Source organism: Callospermophilus lateralis, unplaced genomic scaffold, assembly GCF_048772815.1.
Source record: "Callospermophilus lateralis isolate mCalLat2 unplaced genomic scaffold, mCalLat2.hap1 Scaffold_84, whole genome shotgun sequence".
NCBI classification, from domain to species: domain Eukaryota; kingdom Metazoa; phylum Chordata; class Mammalia; order Rodentia; family Sciuridae; genus Callospermophilus; species Callospermophilus lateralis.
The window spans coordinates 5,775,605-5,796,630 of NW_027516477.1; the positions used below are offsets into that span (position 1 = coordinate 5,775,605).

The 21,026-nt window shown below is 35.7% G+C and overlaps 1 pseudogene; it reads left to right on the top strand.

The window, feature by feature from the left end:
- Nucleotides 1–3,900: 3,900 nt before the first annotated feature.
- On the top strand, nucleotides 3,901–5,077 carry LOC143388151 (GA-binding protein subunit beta-1-like; annotated as a pseudogene).
- The last annotated feature ends 15,949 nt before the right edge of the window (nucleotides 5,078–21,026 follow it).

The window sequence follows — 21,026 nt, forward strand, 5'->3', positions numbered from 1 at the left end:
TGAGAAAGCTTTATTTTCATACAGTTATCTAAGACCTTAATTCATTATTTTCTCTAGTATAAAGACTCTTTTACAGATAGTTTCTCTTGCTCCTGGGTCGCTAAATGGATTTATGTTTGTGGATTACATCTTAACTGGTGCCTGATGTTAATTTCACCAGGCAACTGGTAGAACTTAAAACACTTTCTTGTTAAAATGATTCAGCAGAGGTCTTGCACTGTTCCATCAATCAAAAATCCATCTGTTCTAACAAGAAAATTTTATAGTTTACAAGTTGTTTTCTGAAAGTTTAGTGAGACTTACAGCTTTTACAACTCACCATTCATATAATATTGGAATAGATCATTGTATTAATCCATGGTGTTTATAGTGAGGTATAATAAATTGTACCTCTTTACATCTTAAAAATATATACATATATATACATATATACACACTTTGTGTGTGTGTGTGTGTGTGTGTGTGTGTGTGTATACATATATGGTGAGAGAGAGAATTCTAGATTCTCTAAAAGGGCATTGAAATGATTTCAACAGTATTCATTGGCTAACATTTTAAAATAACTCCACAGCCGCCAAAGTTCAATGAGAATACAATTTCAAATTAATACCTAAAATGTCCACATCCTTTCAGAATGTGCCCTTTAGCAGCCACACCAATGAGTATCTTGGAGAAAGTTTGATCTCTCTCAGGCAGGGACTCAACATTTCCTCTCAAAATATCAAGATATTAGACCAAAATTGAAAAAAGATACCAAATGCACATGATTCTTCAGTACAGGCTGTGTCATTTAAAACTTTTTCAGCAGCAAGTATTATCAGATTCAACTAAAAATTGCTGAAAGAATAAGGAACTATGACCTCGTATAAATAGATGGTCAGGTAGAAGTTTCCAGACCTCATTACATCAGTGGCCTAGAGAATCTCAAATACTTAATTGTTTTAATCCTTTGATGTACCAGTGCTCATTGTTAGTCAGCCAGTATCCATAGATGTGACCCTGTTTGGGGTCAACGTTACAGAATAACTCTCAGCATTGTTCCTTCACCAAACATCTAAAACTCAAAAGGGAAACAAGGTGAGTATTCCACTAAGATGGATGAAACCACTTCCAGAAGCCTATGGATGACATTCTCAAAACAGAACTTGTATGCATTTGCACACACAAAAAATCTTTCCTAGAGCAATCAATGTGGAAAAAAGTAAATATATCATGATATCCAGAAATGAAGACTTACCATTTAGGTAACTATATGGTGGACACCTGATGTCTGAGTAAATCTGTCCTTACATTAATTACGAAAAATTGGGAAAGGATGCCTATTGGTAGGCAACCAGTAGTGCTTACCGGAGCATTATTATAAAGGGACCATGAGAAAATATCAAGAGGAATTTAAAAAGAGGAAAAATGGTATGAGAAAAGAGGGTTTGTTCTGAAGACCTGAGGGAGAATTTTGCTACTATCTCTCATTTGCAAAAATTCATCACTTTTCTTGTTTCTTATTTATTCCAATGATCAGCATTGTTGCAAAATTCAGAGAAAATTCTTAATAAGATGAGAATTTAAACATAAAATTCATTTTTATTATGAAAGATTGCCACAGTCTGGCTGGGCACAAATCATGAGCCACTTGAAGATTCAAACAGGAACAAACTTTATTTCTAGAACTCACGCCTCAGGCCACCCACCCAAACTCTCCAGGAATTCCCCAGAGCTCCACTGGAACTTCGGAGCACTCAACTGGAACTCAACCCAGGAACTCCACCCGGGAACTCTCTAGGAACTCTGCAAGAGCCCAACTGGAACTCAACCAACCCATGGGAACTCTCTAGGAACTCCATGAGAGCTCAAAAACAGCGGGCACCGGAGGCAGCAGGAACCGCTCCTTCTGGCAAAATGCCAGGCACCATCTTGACCTGGCCGTGGCTCTTAACAAAAGATGGCAACATAATCCTTTTTAGCCTTTTTCAACAAATAACAACTATACTGAAAGTATCCTTATATCAGATAAGAAGAGAATGAATTGTTTAAAATATTGGGATTATAAAGAATTTCTGTTACATTGTAAATGAAACTTCTAGTTCAGGTCACAAAAAATGCTAGTCTTAAAATCCTATCAATGTGTGTTCCATTTTTCCATTAAAAATTAGCAGTATCACCTAGAAGTTCAAAACTAGCAAACTATGGCTTGGTTGTTGTTAAGAATCTTATCTGCTTTAATTTGAAGGAGAAGTCTTAGGTCAGCATGTTTTAGCCCACAGCATCACGAACAACTTTAAAAGCAAGAGTAATACCATAGTTAATAGTCTTTACCTAGTAATTACAACAAAGATACTTCACAATTTAAAAATGAGCTGGGGATTCAGTAACAGGAAAATGTTCTCTCCACAAAGTTCATTAGATACTGACACATCCAATATGAATGTGGCAGAAGTTCAGCTTGATTCATGCCGCAGCCTGGCTGGCTGGGCAAAATAACCGGGGGGTGACGAACAACTTGTGTACGTTGATACAGAAGGAGTGGAGCCCTTTATTGTAGGACAGGAGTGGTATTTATACATTTTACACAGCTTATCTAATTAGCATAAAATAGATACAGCAGTCAACCAATAAGGAATCTCCACACTTAATGGCTTGCTTTTGTTACTTGACAAACCACTCCCTCCGGCATTTTGCCAGGTACCATGCAGACTTGTTTACAGACTTTAACATTTCTCTGGCAAAATACCAGATGCCATCCTGACTTGTTTACAGACCTTAACAGATTCACAAACAGACCTGCCTCATTTTTACCTCTGAAATCACCCAGAAGTCATTTGTTATGGTTTGGATATGAGATGTCCCCCAAAAGCTCACATGTGAGACAATGCAAGAATGTTCAGGGGAGAAATGATTGGGCTGTGAAAGTCTGAACCTAATCAGTGAATTAATCTCCGTTGGAGGCAGGAGGGGTGTGGCTGGAGGAAGTGGTTAATTGGGGGCATGGCTATGGGGTATATATTTTGTATCTGGAGCTGGAGTCTCTCTTTCTGTTTCTTGAGCACCATGTTCTGCCTTGCCTGGCGCCTTGAGGAATGAAGCCAGCCTTCTCTGCACTGATTTCTCTGAAACCATAAGCCCTAAAATAAACTTTTCCTCCTCTACAGTTGTTTTGGTCAGATCCTTTAGTCAACAGCATCCTTACAGCCAGCAGATATAGCCAAAATGACATGATCATGGCGCCTGTTAAAAACGGATCCCTCAAGTTGACTCCATTTGGAAAACTCTTGCTTCCCTCAATTGTACTAAGTTTTCCATTGCCTTTTATTTTGTACCTCTTTAGTATAAATGCCTTTGTATTTAATACCAGAAGATGCAAGTGAAGATTTTCAATCTCTTCTAATTTTGTTGCCCACTTTGTTCATTTGGCCTGGGTGAGTCATTGACTAGGTGCTTATTGTTACAGGACAGATAACGTGAAAGTAGTAATGAAGTTGTCTTAACATCTTGAGAAATCTTTTTTTTTTTTTTTTTGAATCCTCTAGAGTACTACATATATTTTCTCCTTGGTTCCTAAATAGGTCTTGCAATTTCACCTCTTTATACAACATTTACTAATAGAAAAGAAATTAAAAAACACAACTATGCTCTTACTGCTGTTGGTCTCTGTTCCAAAAATTTAAGTAGAATTTGTTTTGTTTTTGACTCACTCGCACACCATGTGTCCCTCCGCGCGCAGCACGGGGGACTTTTCGGTGGGGATTTTGGGCGCCAACCAGACGCGGCATTTTCAGAAAATAGCGCCCTGTGCAGCTGAAGTGCTTAGTGTGTAGCGGGGCTGCGTCAGCCCGGCCAGGTACGAGGCGCCTCGGGTCCCCGCACCACCTCCTGCTGCTCCCCCGTCGCAGCTCCGGAAGCTTTTCCAGATGTCCCTGGTAGATTTGGGAAAGAAGCTTTTAGAAGCAGCACGAGCAGGTCAAGATGATGAAGTTCATATTTTGATGGCAAATGGAGCTCCTTTTACTACAGACTGGCTGGGAACATCTCCACTTCCATCTTGCAGCACAATATGGGCATTATTCCACTACAGAGGTACTACTGTGAGCTGGTGTAAGTAGGGATGCCAGAACCAAAGTGGACCGAACACCATTACACATGGCAGCTTCTGAGGGCCATGCCAGCATAGTAGAGGTTTTACTTAAGCATGGTGCTGACGTTAATGCAAAGGACATGTTAAAAATGACAGCTCTGCATTGGGTCACAAAACACAATCATCAAGAGGTGGTGGAACTTTTAATCAAATATGGTGCTGATGTACACACGCAAAATAAATTTTGTAAAACTGCATTTGATATTTCAATAGACAATGGAAATGAAGATTTATCAGAAATATTACAGATTGCTATGCAGAACCAAATCAACACAAACCCAGAGAGTGCTGACACTGTGACGATACATGCTGCAACACCACAGTTTATCATTGAACCTGGAGGGGTGGTGAACCTAACAGATGAAACGGGTGTGTCTGCTATTCAGTTTGGAAACTCCTCTACATCAGTATTAGCTACGTTAGCTGCCTTAGCTGAAGCCTCTGCTCCGTTGTCCAATTCGTCAGAAACTCCAGTTGTGGCCACAGAAGAAGTGGTTACTGCAGAATCTGTGGATGGTGCAATTCAGCAAGTAGTTAGTTCAGGGGGTCAACAAGCCATCACAATAGTCACAGATGGAATTCAGTTTGGAAATTTGCACTCCATTCCAACCAGTGTAATAGGTCAGCCCATCATTGTGACCATGCCAGATGGATAGCAAGTGTTAACAGTACCAGCAACAGACATTGCTGAAGAAACTGTTATAAGTGAAGAACCACCAGCTAAGAGACAATGTATCGAAATAATTGAAAACCGGGTGGAATCTGCAGAAATAGAAGTAAGGAGTCTTTTACCCGGAGAGAGAAGCTCTTCAGAAACAGCTGGATGAAGCAAATCGAGAAGCACAAAAATATCGACAGCAGCTTCTTAAGAAAGAACAGGAAGCCGAGGCTTACAGACAGAAATTAGAAGCTATGACTCGTCTTCAGACTAATAAAGAAGCTGTTTAGTTAAAATGAACATGTAGTTTAATTTTGCTTTTGGTCAAGAAAGAATGCAATCTTGAACTGTATACAAAAAGAGTACAGTCGTGGGAATACAGGAAATAGAAGAGACTGCAGATCAATAATTGGACTTAAGCCATTAGCTCTGAATTCTTGTATCATAAACTTTACTTTAGAAGTTGTGAAATGTATTTAAAACTGAACTCTGTAAATAGTTTTTTTTTTTTTTACAGTTCCATGAGTTGATAAAAGATTGTTGAAGAGATCCAAAAACACAATAAGCCACTGTTATTGAGCTTCTTTTTGATTTTTAGTATGAACCTAAATTTCTCAGAGACAGAACAGTTTAAGGGTGATCATTGTTGATTAGACCAAATGTTGTGTAATAATTATGGTGGACTAATGCTGGAATTACTCCTGTAGGTATAAACTTCTATGTGAAGAAAAGATTTCTCCCAGGAAATCTTTGTACAGCTTTAAGTTGTCTCAGATTCTCTGAAAACATTTTTTAGAAAGCAAATTTTTATATTTGTTCAATTTCAGCTATACCCAAGTAGATTTACATGTATATGAAGCAAATATTTTTTAAACTTTCTGTTTGTACATATTCTGCATGTTTTATAATTTCAAAATGCATCACTTGCATAGATATTTTTCCCACAAAGATGATGAAAGCTACCAGAAAAAAACAAACAACAACACACAAACCTTTTATTCTGTAGGTAATTGAAACCAAGTAAACTAGCAGTTGGTTTTATTGGAATGACAATGTTCTTAAAAGGAGCAGCTTACAAGATAACTTGAATAATTTGCAAACTCTGGAAAATCTATGCTTTTTTGAAAATTTTATTGTGGGGACGTGAAACTGTATTTGTGCCTTCCATCATGATTTCCACATGAAAGCACTTTAAGGCACTGGATTTTAAGATAATGTTTTTTTGAAAACTCAAATGTGTATGGGTTTCTGAAGTATTTCATGGACTTATTTTCCCCCAGGAAATTATTCTTATGGAAAAAAATTGCTTATGTATGTAGAACAAGAACTTTTTGTACTACAGTGATGCTATAGATATGTCTGATGTAACTAACACTTTTCCCTGTGAAAGCTCCATGTCTATGTTGTAACCTGCTCTCATCACAATATTCTTGAATTCTACAGTGTATGGTCCTTAAACTCTGAAGACTGTTCATTCTTTTTTGTAAAACATAACTTTAAGCCCTTTTTTCTTTATTTATTTTTTAATGTTTTATTGCTTTATGAAAATGTTTAACCCTAATAACCCTCTAGATTACCTATACTGTATAAAGAAGCAATTGCCCTTAAAACTGTACTCTGGCCTACTTTTGTATTTTACAATTAAATATCTTTTCCACATAAAAAATTGTTTTGTTTTGTTTATATGGTTCTATTATACTTACTTTTTATCCTGGATTTCACATTTTATGGAATTATGGTTAAAATGATTTTATATATCATTTATTTTGATAGTTCAGATATCAAATCTTTGCTTCCATTGGTCCCATAAATATGCACTTTGTGATCAGACCACACTTATCAAAGCATGTCTCAAATAATAAAATATATCCTTAGTACTCATGAATGGACTCATCTTGCACAAAGAAAATTGGGTTAAAATTTTATTCCCCTAGGTCCATATGTAAACTTAGTGGGGCTTTTAGTATTGTGTAATCATTAATATCTGGTTGGATAAAAGAAACAGAAATGTGTAGGAAGGTTATTTTTCCAGCAAATATCAATGCAGAAGTATAGTAATCTACGTTCTAATACTGACAAAATACCTGAAATTAATAACTTAAGAAGAGTAAAGTTTTATTTTGGTTCATGGTTTCAGTCCACAGTTGGTTGGTTACTCACAGTTGGTTACTGTCCCTCTAGCATGGGACAGCACATGGCAAGAGCACATAATGAAGCAACTTGCTCAACTTGAGGAAACTGGGAAGTGAGAGAGAGAGAGAGAGAGAGAGAGAGAGAGAGAGAGAGAGAGAGAGGGAGGAATTAGAAAATATGGGAGTCTTGAATCTGCAATAACCTCATCTTCCACCTCTTAAAAGTTCTATTTAGTTCTGATAGCACCAAGCTGAAAACAAAGCCCTAACACATAGGCCTTTGTGGAACATTCCAGATTCAAATTATAGCATAAATGAATTAGGAAAAATATAAAGAATGTGTATCTTGCTTGCCTAGGAAACACTGTGGGGATTTAGGCATATCGGGCAGGATATTTGAAAAGACTCAACCCATGGAAAAGAATGCTATTGTAGACTAAATTTTCTAGAGAATGTCTTGAAAAAGTCATGTAATGGGCCAACCTGACAGTAATGCAGCATGGGCCAGCAGGCTCAAGACAAGGAGAACTTACAGTTCAGGGCCAATCCAATATCAATCTTCTGAAGATTTTTTTTCTTGTTTAGGATGATTGGTCTTTTTGTTCTATGTAGGCCTTCAACTGATTCAGTGAAGCTCATTTACATTGTAGAGGACAGTCTGCTTTCCACAAAGTTCACCAATTTAAATATTAATGCCATCCAAAAATATCCTTCAAGTTGTCCCCATAAACTAGTCTCCAAGTATACTATTACACCTGGCAAACACTGTTGAGAAGTGACTGAGTGATTTTGATATTCTATGGGGAGCCTAGAAACTAGTGATAATTAAGGAGAGAACTATTTATGTTATCAAACTGCAAGAAAAGTAAGGGAGTTATGACAGTAGAATCAGAATCATTATTGTTCTTTAATTTCATACCATCATGTAATGCAAACTATTAAGACGAACCAAAAAAAATCTAGTTACCTATTGTCCTCTTTGTTTGTGTGGTAAGCATCATAAATTATAAACTGTTAAAATTTTAGGCAGCATCTGATGTACAATGTCTGTTGAACTGTCATGTTTAAATGATATTTTACTATTATTACTTTGCAGGGTGTAACCTTATGTTATAGCATTTAAGAGTGAGATGAAATTAGTCCACTTGGACATAAAACCAACTGCTAATTATGTGACTTTATATAAATTACTTTTTTTTCGCTATACTAGTGATTGCAACCAGAACCTTTCACATGATAGGCAAACACTCTAACACTAATATGTATTCTTTTACCCTATTAGTTCATTTTTCTGTGTTGCTATTTTTCTCTGTAAATGGAAATACTTAACATAAACTTCTTCCCATGATTGTTGATTAAATAAATGAAACAATTAATACTGAGCATTTGGCACATATTTTAGTACATAGCCAATAAACATTAATTTTGTTTTTGTTATTGTAAATTTAACTATATGACCAATTATCCAAGCGTTCAATTAATTGTGATTCATCCCTGTGTATGCATACATCACATAGTTGAAGACTGACCACAGGTTAATGTTTTAACATGAGTGAAAGGATGACTTAACATTAGCATAAATATGGGAAAATGAGAAGTGAAAGAAATAGTTAATAATACCTATGCTTTGCACTTAATTGGTGTATCATAAAGACAAATTAAGTTTCTGCAATAATGTTTCATATTCTGTATGCTATGAATAATATTCAGTAAATACCAGCATGCAAGGCTTGTTCTTTGTATGTGAATGCATTTTTTTCCCAAATCATTTATTTATCCATTTATTTATTCACCAGAAACCCTGTTTTCAAGTGACTCATACACCCAAGACACTTTTCTAGACATTGACCTTTTAAAATGAAAAATAGGAGCACAACAGGAGCTCCATTATTATAAGGGATACAGAGTAGCATATCAATAATTAAAATCACACACGTATACATTACTGTAAGGTGAATGATTATTCTTATGTATTAGTAATATACATTAAAATTCACATATATATTACAATCTGATGTTATATTACCAACTGAGTACAAGAGGACTTACTATGAATAATTATCTCAAAGATTATAATAAATATTGTATCCTTTAAAAAGTGTTCATTAAAAAAGTGTTCATTTATTTACAATACTTACTAGACTATACTGTTTGGAATTCACTGAGTCAGGCACTGGGTTGGGTGAGGAATGTAGAAAAGTGGAAAGAAATTAAATAAAATACTGATTTCAGAAAACTTAGGAATGGGGCAAGGACAACCATATGAAATGATCATGGTTCAAGAATGACCAAGGTCTGTCAGTGAAAGTATATCAGAAGAACAAAGGGAGTCCTCAAAGGGAGAAATGGAAGATCAAAAATAATGATGAATGAAGTCATAGGTGTCTATGTCCGAATAAAGGTATATGCTAATCATCATCATAGTTTTCAATTATATTGTTGCAGTAATATGTCCTCACTTTTATTTATGAATATCTTCAATGAATTGGCATTAATTTTATGAAAATACAAACTTTGATCATTTTTAATATTCTGTATGAGGAATGGAAAGTATGTGTAAAGTACATCTCTAAATTCAACTAGTATGACTGCCTCAAGGAAAACCCCTGTGTGATTAGGTTATGAGTTGACCTAACAGCATTTTTCATAGAACACAGTTTTTACTTGAAAGAATAACAAACTAAGGAACTATTGATATTTTGACTTGAATATTTGTCAGATAAAAATTAAGCAACTGATGCAATATGATTATTATAGCATAAAATTTTAGCTTTCAAGGGAAAGCTAAAATTTTGGAAAATTTTATCTGCAACTATAAGAGTGTCAATTCACAATATTTAGAGATTTTGGATGAGATTTTCAGTGCTATAAATAAATCAGATCATTTTGTATTTTATAATGAAATGTGTCAAACTTTATGATAGCTGCATAAAACAATGAACTGATATTTTCCAAATGATCAGTACAACATTATAAAATCATGAATGTGTAAAATACCCATTTAGGATGCATGAGTAATCAACAAATTTTAGTGCAATAGAGTATAAGAAGTGTGTTGTTAAAGGTTTTAGATTTCACAATGCCACAAATCTTTCAGAGATGACCACTTGTCAAGTTTTGGTGTTATATAAAAGAAGAATATTCATAGTCTTATGCAAAGGCTATTAAAATATCCCTCCATTTTCCAACTACATATCTTTGAGTGTGAATTTGATTTGTTTTTCAACATACTGCAAGCAAAACAACATATTGCAACAGATTGAATGAAGAAACAGATAATCTGAGAATCCAACTTTCTTCTCTTAAATCTCACATCAAAGAAATAGGCAAAATATAAAATAATACCAGTCTTCTATTTTCAAAAATAGTTATTGTTCATAAAGTTATGAATACATGCTAACATACAATAAATTTATTATTGCCAATCTAAATAAGTTAGTAAATTAGTATATAAATCTCTGAAGTTTTATAACAGATTTAATACACATAAATAAAAACTCCTTTGAAACCATGTGCCAGTAATCAATTCATTGATTTTTCAGCATTAAATTGAGTCTATTTCCCTGCTCTGTGATAATTTAACTGTGCCCTGTTAATGTTTCCCTTTTGTCAGTCTGGAACAAACTATGTTTGTCTGTAAGGACAGTGTAGTGATGAAGGGAATTTTTCTACCTGCCTCTTGTGTGGCTTCATTGTTGGCTCCTGGAGAATGTGGCTTCTGTAGGTCTGAACTCAGATGATTGTAGCTGGATCCCTGACACTGCAGCACGTATATGCTGGGTAAAGTCACTGCTCCCAACATTTTCTCTTCAGATTTATGTACTTGTGCATATATTACAGGCCACACTGAGCTGCCATCAAGTGAGCAGAGCGCCCACAATTGTCCAAAGTCCAGCATGTTGTACTAATTTCCTACAGAGATGTTCCTCTTCTCTCAGTGGTATCTACAGTGGTGCTCTGCCTCTCCCCAGAGCCTGGCCACTTACTCCAACTCACGTGCAGTCCGGAGTTTCTTTCTACTCCCTGTGGACCAGCTTTGTCTCAGGTAACTCAGTAGAGGTCTTTACCACCCAGTAAGCAGCTACCAGAACTTTTTCAAAAATTGTAAGCCCCAAACTTGGAACAGTTCTCCACCCAAATTTGTCAAAAAGCCTTTGTATTGAATATCTCCTATTTATATTATTGTGTGGTTTCTGACATCTGATTGGAGCCAGACTTCTTAATAATTTCTAAGTAAAAAAAGTAAAAATTAAAAATTTCTAGTAAAAATGGTCCTGAGACTAAAAATTTGGAGAATAATTACTATATGTTGTAGTGAGAAAAAATGGAGGGGATGACTGCTACATAGAGCACGTAGGGAAGAACATCATTTGAAGTTCTTGTCCCACTAGTTATAAATAAAACCCACTCCAATAATAATAGTGGCCTGAAGACTAAAATGTCTTCTAAAATGGAAGGAGAAGTCCTCTTGTGGTTGTAAATTTTAGAGTACTCTCTTTTATACACGTATGCTTTTAATTAACAAAACTAGCACAGATTCTGGAAGATTTCAAAACTAGGTACTGATCTTTTCCCCAAACCCATCTCTTTTTTCTATATTTTGCTTTTGGAATAATTCCCCAGGATTTGATCACTTCTCTCCAACATTATCACTATCACTCCTGGACCAAATTATCACCATTTCTTGCTTGTATAGTGAAAATTATGTGTAAGCTGAGCCCACACTTCTGCCCGGCTAGGCTAATATATACATAGAAGGCTAATATTTTTATAACACTGATACTTATAAAATTTAAGGAAATAATACCTCTCTCCCTAAACAAATCTTCCAGGGTTCCCTCATATGACTCAGATTAAAATTCAGAAGCTTTACAATGGCTTATGATTTTCCACACCAACTTACCTTCATTGCCTCTACTCTTACTTCATTTGCTACTTTCACTGTCACTTCCATTCCAGCCATATTGTCCTTCTTGGAACCACAGGTGAATTATGTATCATTATCTTAACACATACAAATTACTTGATGGAATAAAAAAACTTCTAAATATTTAAACATATAAATTTACCTCTGTATTTATATAGTTCAGCACTATGAAAAAATACCACAAACAGTTGCTTAATAAATCTTTTTTTTAATAAAAGAATAAACCACAGTCTGAGATGAAATGGCTAGAGAAACTAGACTGAATTTAAAACTATGCTTTTTCTGAAGTAAATACCAATTTTAAATCCACCTCTATTTGTGAATATTTTCTTACTTTATACATCCATGGGGAAATATTGTAGTTTCCTTCCATTTTAAAATTATATTCATATGATTATGTCAGAATTGAACTATTAGTTTGTTCACCAAGGCATTGAATTAAATCATTCACTGAACAATAATTAAGCTCCTTTTTACATTTAAGATACTTTTTAATTAAAGTGTAAGCCAAGAAAATGAAAATGTGATCCTTGCCAGTAATGTGGTAAACAAAATAAGTTATATAGCAGATAATTTCACCATCAAAATGGCCAGATTGAGCACACATTAAAATCATTGTGTGCACACGAAACCCAGGGAAATACAACAAAATAAATATTAAAACCGATCAATAAACATATAGCTAGGGCCAAAAAAGAAAGGAATACCAAAAGTGCCTAATCTTTGTACTATGTTTGAAAAATGAGCATTCGGTTGAAATTTATCACAAGAGTAGTACACTAAGGACCCAAATGCAATGTCATGGCCCACAAGGGAGATTAGCACAGCCTATACTGCAAATGGGAGAACTATGTGTCAAATGCACTGATAGGCAAACAGTGCCTAAGGAAATTTGCTAACTCAGAAGCAGATTTTAAGTAGCACAAAACAAACAATGTGGACCTCATTTTCATTTATCTAGCAGGACATAAAAAGAAAAATCACACATGACCCAGAAAACCTACAAATTAAAAAAAAAGAAAGAGAACAGTGAGATTATGAATCAGCACAGTCTTTGGGGAAAGTTAGAATTTTAAGTATTTTTATGGCAAAAGTAGAATTTGGACTGATGGAGGAGACAGAAATATTTCACCCTACCAGGAATGAAGAAGAAATAAAGATGTAGCCGTTATAAAGGATATGGGGAAGTCAGCTTCTGGAACAAAGGATTGATACTGGAAGAAAAAGTTAAGCTGCTTCTCAGCAAAAGAAATAATCAGTGAGGTGAATAGAGAGCCTAAATGTTGAGAGCAAATTTTACCACTCGCACATCAGATAGAGCACTAATCTCTAGGGTATATAAAGAACTCAAAAAGCTAAACACCAAAAAATATAACCCAGTCAATAAATGGGCCAAGGAACTGAACAGACACTTCTCAGAAAATGAAATACAATCATCTCTAGCAATTAGAGAAATGTAAATCAAAACTAAGATTTCATCTCACTTCAGTCAGAATGGCAGCTATAAAGAATACAAACAACAATAAGTGTTGGCAAGGATATGGGGGAAAAGGCACACTCATACATTGTTGGTGGAACTGCAAATTGGTGCAGCCAATTCGGAAAGCAGTATTCAGAATCCTTGGAAAACTGGGAATGGAACCAACATTTGACCCAGCTATTCCACTCCTTGGTCTGTTGGAGCCACCCTCCGACAGAGATTAGGGAGAGCACTAGACCAGCTAGTGTCTCCAGGGCTGAATGAGATGATGAGTGTCATGACCCGGCCCCTGGCACCTCACCTGGCCAAAAATCACACCAAGTCGGGATTTGAGTCAACCTTGATGGCGTAGCAACTCAAATTTATTACGTGGGGAGTGACTTTTATAGCTGAGGAAAGCAGGAAGTAGAGGAGAGATGAGGCGGGACCCAATAAGAAATATGCATGTCCCTGTTGCTAGGAATTTATTCTAATATCCTGCTACGTTTGCAGAAGCCGATTCTCATAACTGTACAGGAATGTACACAGAAATATCACAAGACCAGAGTCATAAGACTGTTTCCTCACATATCTACAACTCTGTGGCAAGTATATGCCCCAACATTGGTCTATACCCAAAGGACTTAAAAATAGCATACTACAAGGACACAGCCACATCAATGTTTATAGCAGCACAATTCACAACAGCTAAAATGTGGAACCAATCTAGATGCCCTACAGTAGATGAATGGATAAAGAAAATGTGGTATATATACACAATGAAATATTACTCAACAATAAAAGAGAATAAAATCATGTCATTTTCACGTAAATGGATGGAGTTTGAGAATATAATGGTAAGTAAAGTTAGCCAATCCTAAAAAAATGACAAATATTTTCTATATTTTCTCTGATATAAGGAGGCTGATTCGTAGTGGTATTGGGAGGGAGAACATGAAAGGATTAGATGAACTCTAGATAGGGTAAAGAGGTGGGAGGGTGAGGGAGAGGGCATCAGGATAGAAAAGTTTGTGGAATGAGATGGATATCAATATGCTAAATACATGTATGAAGACATTAATTGTGTGAATACACTTTGTATACAGCCAGAGACATGAAAAATTGTGCTCTATATGTGTAATATGAATTGTAATGCATTCTGCTATCATATATAACAAATTAGTATTAAAAAATAAATTTAAAAAATAGAAAAAGAAAAAAGAATTAAAATCTAAGGAAGACAAAAGTAAAAAAGGTTTGAGAAATTTGGATTTGAGCTAATAGTTCTTAGGAAATGCTTGTGGATTGATTAGCAGATAAGGACTAATCTTTAGTGAAATACATCCAAATTTAAAGACAATTGGAAGAGCATCAGTAAGTAATAGAGGGAGAAATTTTGTATGTAAAGATGATTAGTGAATACTTTCACAGATCTAAAGAGTTTTGGGGGGTGAGAGGAAGGGTTTCATAATTTATTTAACATCCTTCAAGGTATGAGTATTTAGTTTTTTTCCATTATTTTACAATTATAAATAGTGCTGCAATATATATATATATATATATATATATATATATATATATATATATATATATATATATATATATATATAGTAGTTTTGTATTGTTAAAAGTGTATCTTTAGTAAATTCCTAAAAATAAGATTTCTGGATCAAAAGGTGTTATGGTTTGTATTTGAGGTGTCTTCCAAAGAGCTCATATATTAGGCAATTCTGGAATGTTGAGAGGTGCAATGATTATGAGTCCATTTGATTAATGGATAATTTGATTGGATTACAGAGTGGTAACAATAGGCAGGTATGGCATGGCTGGAGGAAGTAGGTCACTGAGGTCACGGCCTTGAATTTGTCCCTGGCTCCTCCCTCCCTCCCTCTCTCCTTTCCCAGCTTCCATGAGCTGAGAACAGCTTTCCTTCAATATGCCCTTCCACCATGTTTCTGCCTTGGAGCCAGCTGACCATGGACTGAACCTATGAAACTGTGGATCCAAAAAATGAACTTTTCCTCTCCTAAGTTGTTCTTGTGATGTATTTTGGTTTCCATGTTTTGTTTTGTTTTGTTTTCTCTAAAAATATCACAAGATTGCTCACTGTCAAATAGTAGGATATTATGGTATATTTCAGCTTATATAAACAAACACTCCTAGGGTTAATTTACATTATTTTATGGTATGCATGCAAATAGTCTTTACTAATATTAAATTATTCTTTTTTTGATGCTACAAACAATTTTTGCATGGCCTAATATGCAGGAAATGACAGAGACCAAAGGCTGAAACTTGAACTTGTGCAGAACTCTTGAAGGTCAATTGGTGAGGCACATGTAAATACAAGTAAAATTTAACAGGATGGGAGGGTGGGTGGAAGCAAAATTCACACAAAATCTTAAAGTCCATAAGAAGGCAGTACTAAGTCATAAAATATGCTCTATTAGAGTGAAATAGGTCTCAGATTTGTGACTTCACCTTGTGACCTAGAACAAACCCTTGACTGTTTCAAAGTTTGGTGGCTTCCTCTTACACAAAATAAGGCTGTTCTGGGATTAACTAAAAGAATGGAAGTTGGCAAGAGTTTGGTACACAAAAACATGTGGTAGATATATTATCAGTTTTCTGAGACATCATCTTTACATGTTCAGCTGATCTGCGAAATATTACTTTGTGGTAGTAAAGATGTAGACAAAGCAAATAATTTATTTTCTAAAAGCCAAGTTATTCCAGTACAATTCAAAATGAATCTATATGAATACTTTCAGATAACTCTTAGACTTGCAAATTTTGAACTATCTGTTCTGGAAATCCGGATTCTTGGCACATTGTACATTTATTTATCTTTCTTTTCCAACACATGCAGAGCTAGATAAATGGTTCCTTTTAAATTAATACAGTTCTAAAGATTTTTGAAAAAGAAAATCCCCAGGTTGTTAGAATCTTAATTTTATATATTTTCTTTAGTTAAACATTTTAAAACTGGTTACCAAGTAATGAATATCATCTATGGAAGTTTTAGTTAATGGCTCAGATTTGTTTTTACTTTTCCTCTTGAGTTATAAGGTCTAAGTACTCTCTCCCTTGAAACAGGATTGATTCAGGAAACTTTTTTAGGTAAATCTGTTACAGTCTTATTCTATCAAAAGATCTGCTCTGGGAGTTCCCAAACAAATGCACTGGGAATGAGCTGTTGTCTTTTAAAAACAGCAAGCCTTGTGAACTAGAACAAGCCCTTAACTGTCTGAACCTGAGATATAAATGCATGCACAATGGTCTCAGTTATGTTAGGTATGTGCTCAGTTTGAGATAGTTCTTATGCAGCAAGAATAATAGGAAGAGAATTTTGTATGTTTAGATGAAATGAAGTCATTAAAAAGAAATTAAATTGGGACAAAAAAATCAAAAATCAAAACTATGAGGCAAAAATCTAAAGCAAGTCATTAGGTTTGCAACTGGATCTTAGTTGGATGCTCAAATGGGACTTGAGGAGACTTTGGGGAGTGCTTACAGGAAAGTTGGGAAGCTCTTATTTGCAGGAGGAAAAAAACTAGCTTTCTTGTTAAGTAGTGTAGAAAGTGAAACACAATTGGCACCTGAAGTAACAAGGAAAACAATGTACCTAATGAATCCACAGATCTGGTTTAAGAAATTTCCAGGCAACAGTTTGAAGTGTCAGTTGTTTTCTTGTACCTGTGCATCATCAGTATAGAGAAAAAGCATTCAAAGAAGGGCTTACTTAATTTTCAGGCAGAATTTAGAAATAATATTTAAAAGTCAGGGCTTGCTGTTTTTAAAAGACAACAACTCATTTCCAGTGTATTTGTTGGGCACTACCAGAGCAGATCTCTAGAAAGAATAAGACTGTAGCAGATTTACCTGGAAAACTTCTGAGTTAAAAAAGGATGCAGCCTTAGAACAAGAGAAGATCTAGAAGACCTTGATGCAGACATAATACCTGTGGAGAACAGAGGGAAGGAAGGAGGGTTGGATAAGCAGTGATGAAATGACAGCACAGTGTTGAGTCATCTTTTTTTTTCAGATTAAAATTGTTCTATGAAAATCAATTCTGCGGTAAAAGGTGGTTGTTAGCAGCTGGGATCATTGGTCAATTATACTCCCTGCAACAGAAAATCTGGGTCATGTGCCGCAGTCTCGCTGGGCACAAATCACGAGCCACTCACAGCTTTGTAGATTTAAACAGCAATTCTTTATTCCCAATCTCACACCGGCCTTCTACAAACATGCTCTGGGGAAATCCATGTTCTCTGCCCAAATCCACACTCCGCCCAAATCCACTACTCCTGGGCTTCTGTCTCCCAAATATACTGTCTGACCCTAAGAACTCAAGAGGAACTCAGCAGCAGGATACGCCCTATTCTAAAGGGAGAACACCCTAATCACCTATTATGCTAAACCGCCCTATTCTAAAGGGGGAACACCCTAATCTCCTATTATGCTAAACCGGAGACACCCTAAACAGGGATCCGCCCTGGTCCTTGAACAAGGTTACCTTTCAAGAGTCCTTCCACTAGACAGCATGGGAGTAGCTGGCAAGGAAATTGTCATACCTACTTGGCTGATGGCTCCCAACAGTCATGCATTTTCTTATTCACTGGAATCCACAATTTACACTGCACAGATTTACTTAACCCACATGTTCAGAGAGCAGCTCCTCCTTTCTTAGTAGGGGTCAATTTAGAAAGAGGGTCTAGTGGAGTCAACTATAATCCCCATCACTGTTTCTTATTGTAGAGCTGCAAGTAGTAGTCCTCCTTTCCCTCCTCCATATCCATTCCATCTTTCACTCTTAACTTTTCCTTGCTAGTCTTGGTGCCTGATTAGTGCCCAAACCTTCATTCCTGAGGGGATGAATCCTTGGCATTTATGCCCTTTTCTGATCTGAGTTTTTGACAATGCTCATTAACAGTTAAAATGTAACAAGAGAATTCCAGGAGGCAAAAACAGCCAGGGATACAAAATTATGTGACCAGTTGATAATAGCCAGTTTTTCCCACAATATGGGCTCATGGATGGAGTGATCATGGAGGTAGAGATGAAAGATATATATATATATATATATATATATATATATATATATATATATATATATATATGTATGTATATAAGCTCAAAAGCACAAGCTGAATAATAAGCAAAGTTAGCTATTGTTGCTTTTGAATGTCCAACTTATCAGTAATAGAGATGAACTCTATTTTCCAATATGGCACTATTCCTAAAGGTGATGGCCCAGGCTTTATTGTAATTGCCTGAGTTTATAACCTGGATTCCATACATACTACAAGTTTCCACTGCTTGTCCTTCTTCTTGTTCTACAGATTGAACACAGAGCACTCCACCACTGAACTATATCTCCTGCCCTTTTTATTTTAATTTTAAAATTTGAGATAGGGTCTCCTCTCTAAGCAGCCCAAGATGGCCTTAAACTTGCAATACTCATGCCTCAGCCTCCTGAGCAACTGGGATTGGGAGTGTGTGCCACCAGGCCTGGCTTCTATGTCCTTCTTCTAATCTGGTTCAATAATCCTTAGAAATTTGGTAACCCACATTTTAACTGCTGGTCTCTTTACACAAGAAGGCTTAAGTTCTCCCAGTGTTCTTTGATGCAAACCTGCCATACTTTCACAGTATTTTGTCTGAAGCAGCTTTTCAGTTATGCTTTTAGGTTGTTTCTTAAAAAAAAAGAAAGAAAGAAAAGAAAAGAAAAGAAATAAAGAAAAGAACTGTACATCTGCTTCTGGAGAGTGTAGCCTATGATAAAACCAATAGATCCAATAGTAATAGGTCCCCTCTAACCCCACCAGTGCTGTAAATGCCCAAGCCAGATGTTATCTTGTATGACATTCTTTCTTTAATCATTCCATAAGCATTTGAAAAATGGTATTGGCTGAGCATTTTGTGGAAGGAAGGGCTACCCATATTCATAGTGGGTTTACATATTTTTTTGAAAGAGTGAGAGAGAATGAGAGAGAAAGAGAATTTTTTAATATTTATTTCTTTTTAGTTCTCGGCAGACACAACATCTTTGTTTGTATGTGGTGCTGAGGATCAAACCCGGGGCTGCATGCATGCTACCTCTTGAGCCACATCCCCAGCCCGTAGGTTTTCATATTAAAGTAGGTGAAACATTGGCCTTTTCAGCATGGGAAAAGTCCAATGCAGCTGACTTGTCCCAAGAAGAAGTGAACACTGACCACAAGGATCTGTATATATTCTTTCCCCAGATCACCATTTTATGCTCAAAACTAGATTACTAAGTATCACTCAGATTTCTTCCCATCATGATTTTCTCTCTCCACTGTCTTTCATAGACACCTAGGGATGCCACTGTAATATAGTTACTTTTAATCTTTGGTTGGCTTCCATCTACCAAGCTAACCTATCTATAAATCAAGCTGGGAGTTTTCCTTTTCTGGTCTTACAAAGTTCCTCATATGGCCATATGGCAAACTGGAGCAGGGGTGTAATTGCACATCAGGTGGACTACATAAGGTTGTGGGCTTCCTCCTCTATGTTCTTTTAACCATTCAGAACCTTCTATATTATTCCAATTCTATACTGGAGAAGTCTTTGTAAGTGTGAAATATGTGGTGGCAGATACAGAATGCAGCAATGTATTCTGTCTTCGGAATTTGAAATATATATCTAAAATAATTCTACTAAGCAGTTTATAGTTATAATATAATATATTTTGAAATGTAAAATACTATTTGGCACTTACTGTTGAGTTATTATTAAATAACCACCTAGAAATATTTGATTCTTAGGAAAAGGTGTAAAAGAATCATTATGCTGCTATAATTCATTTAGAAATATAAGTATCCACTGAACATTTTTAATGTTTAATAATTAATTCAAAAGGGGAAGTTCTGTATAGGGAATACTGTCACCCACTCATGGAGAAAAAGATTTGTATGTGTGAGAAAGTAACAAGCGGAAAGATGAGCTAAGGGAGAGGGAGAGGATCAGGAGAAGGAGAAAGGAGATGAGAAAGGAAGCACATGATGTGTGAAAACACTGAGAATACATGTTTTCATGGACCATATTTTCCTAAAATTATAGAATATGTAGCTACAGAGCCACGTGATTTCTCATTCATCAATTAAAATTTAGTCAATTTCAGTTGGCTATATATTTTTTTCTTTTGAGCAGCAATATTTCCAGAGTGTAATGCTGTTTAGGTTCTCAGAAGGGCCTTTGAACAGCCTGTGGTGATTGAACAGACCTTAATTCAGTGAAATCTTGTTGACAGCTGAGAGCAGAACAGTGCATTTTGTACTCTTAAGATAATATAATTGCTGTGATGCAACTGCTCTTTCGTCTTATGGTGGTAATCAATCAGTGATTGACAGGTCTAATTAGAAGCCTTTGTATGTGCAATGTGATAGCACTTTCTAACTGCACGGTAGCCAAAAATATCATTTTAGTAATACTATAAGAAAAACATAACATTTTTATAGATAATTCAATTTACATTGCTGTCATGACTCTTTGCATATATGAAAAATGTTTTATTGGGGATACAAGAATACCACCTTTGGAAGTATAAATATACTGCTCTAATGGTTTTATGGTATCTCCCAAGGCTTCAGTATTTCTGCTCTAAAGGTTTGATGATTTTTCAAATTGGCAAAGATAGATTATTGTATGTGTATAATTTTTATTGTGTTCAGAACACAGTGTATTTCAAGTGCATA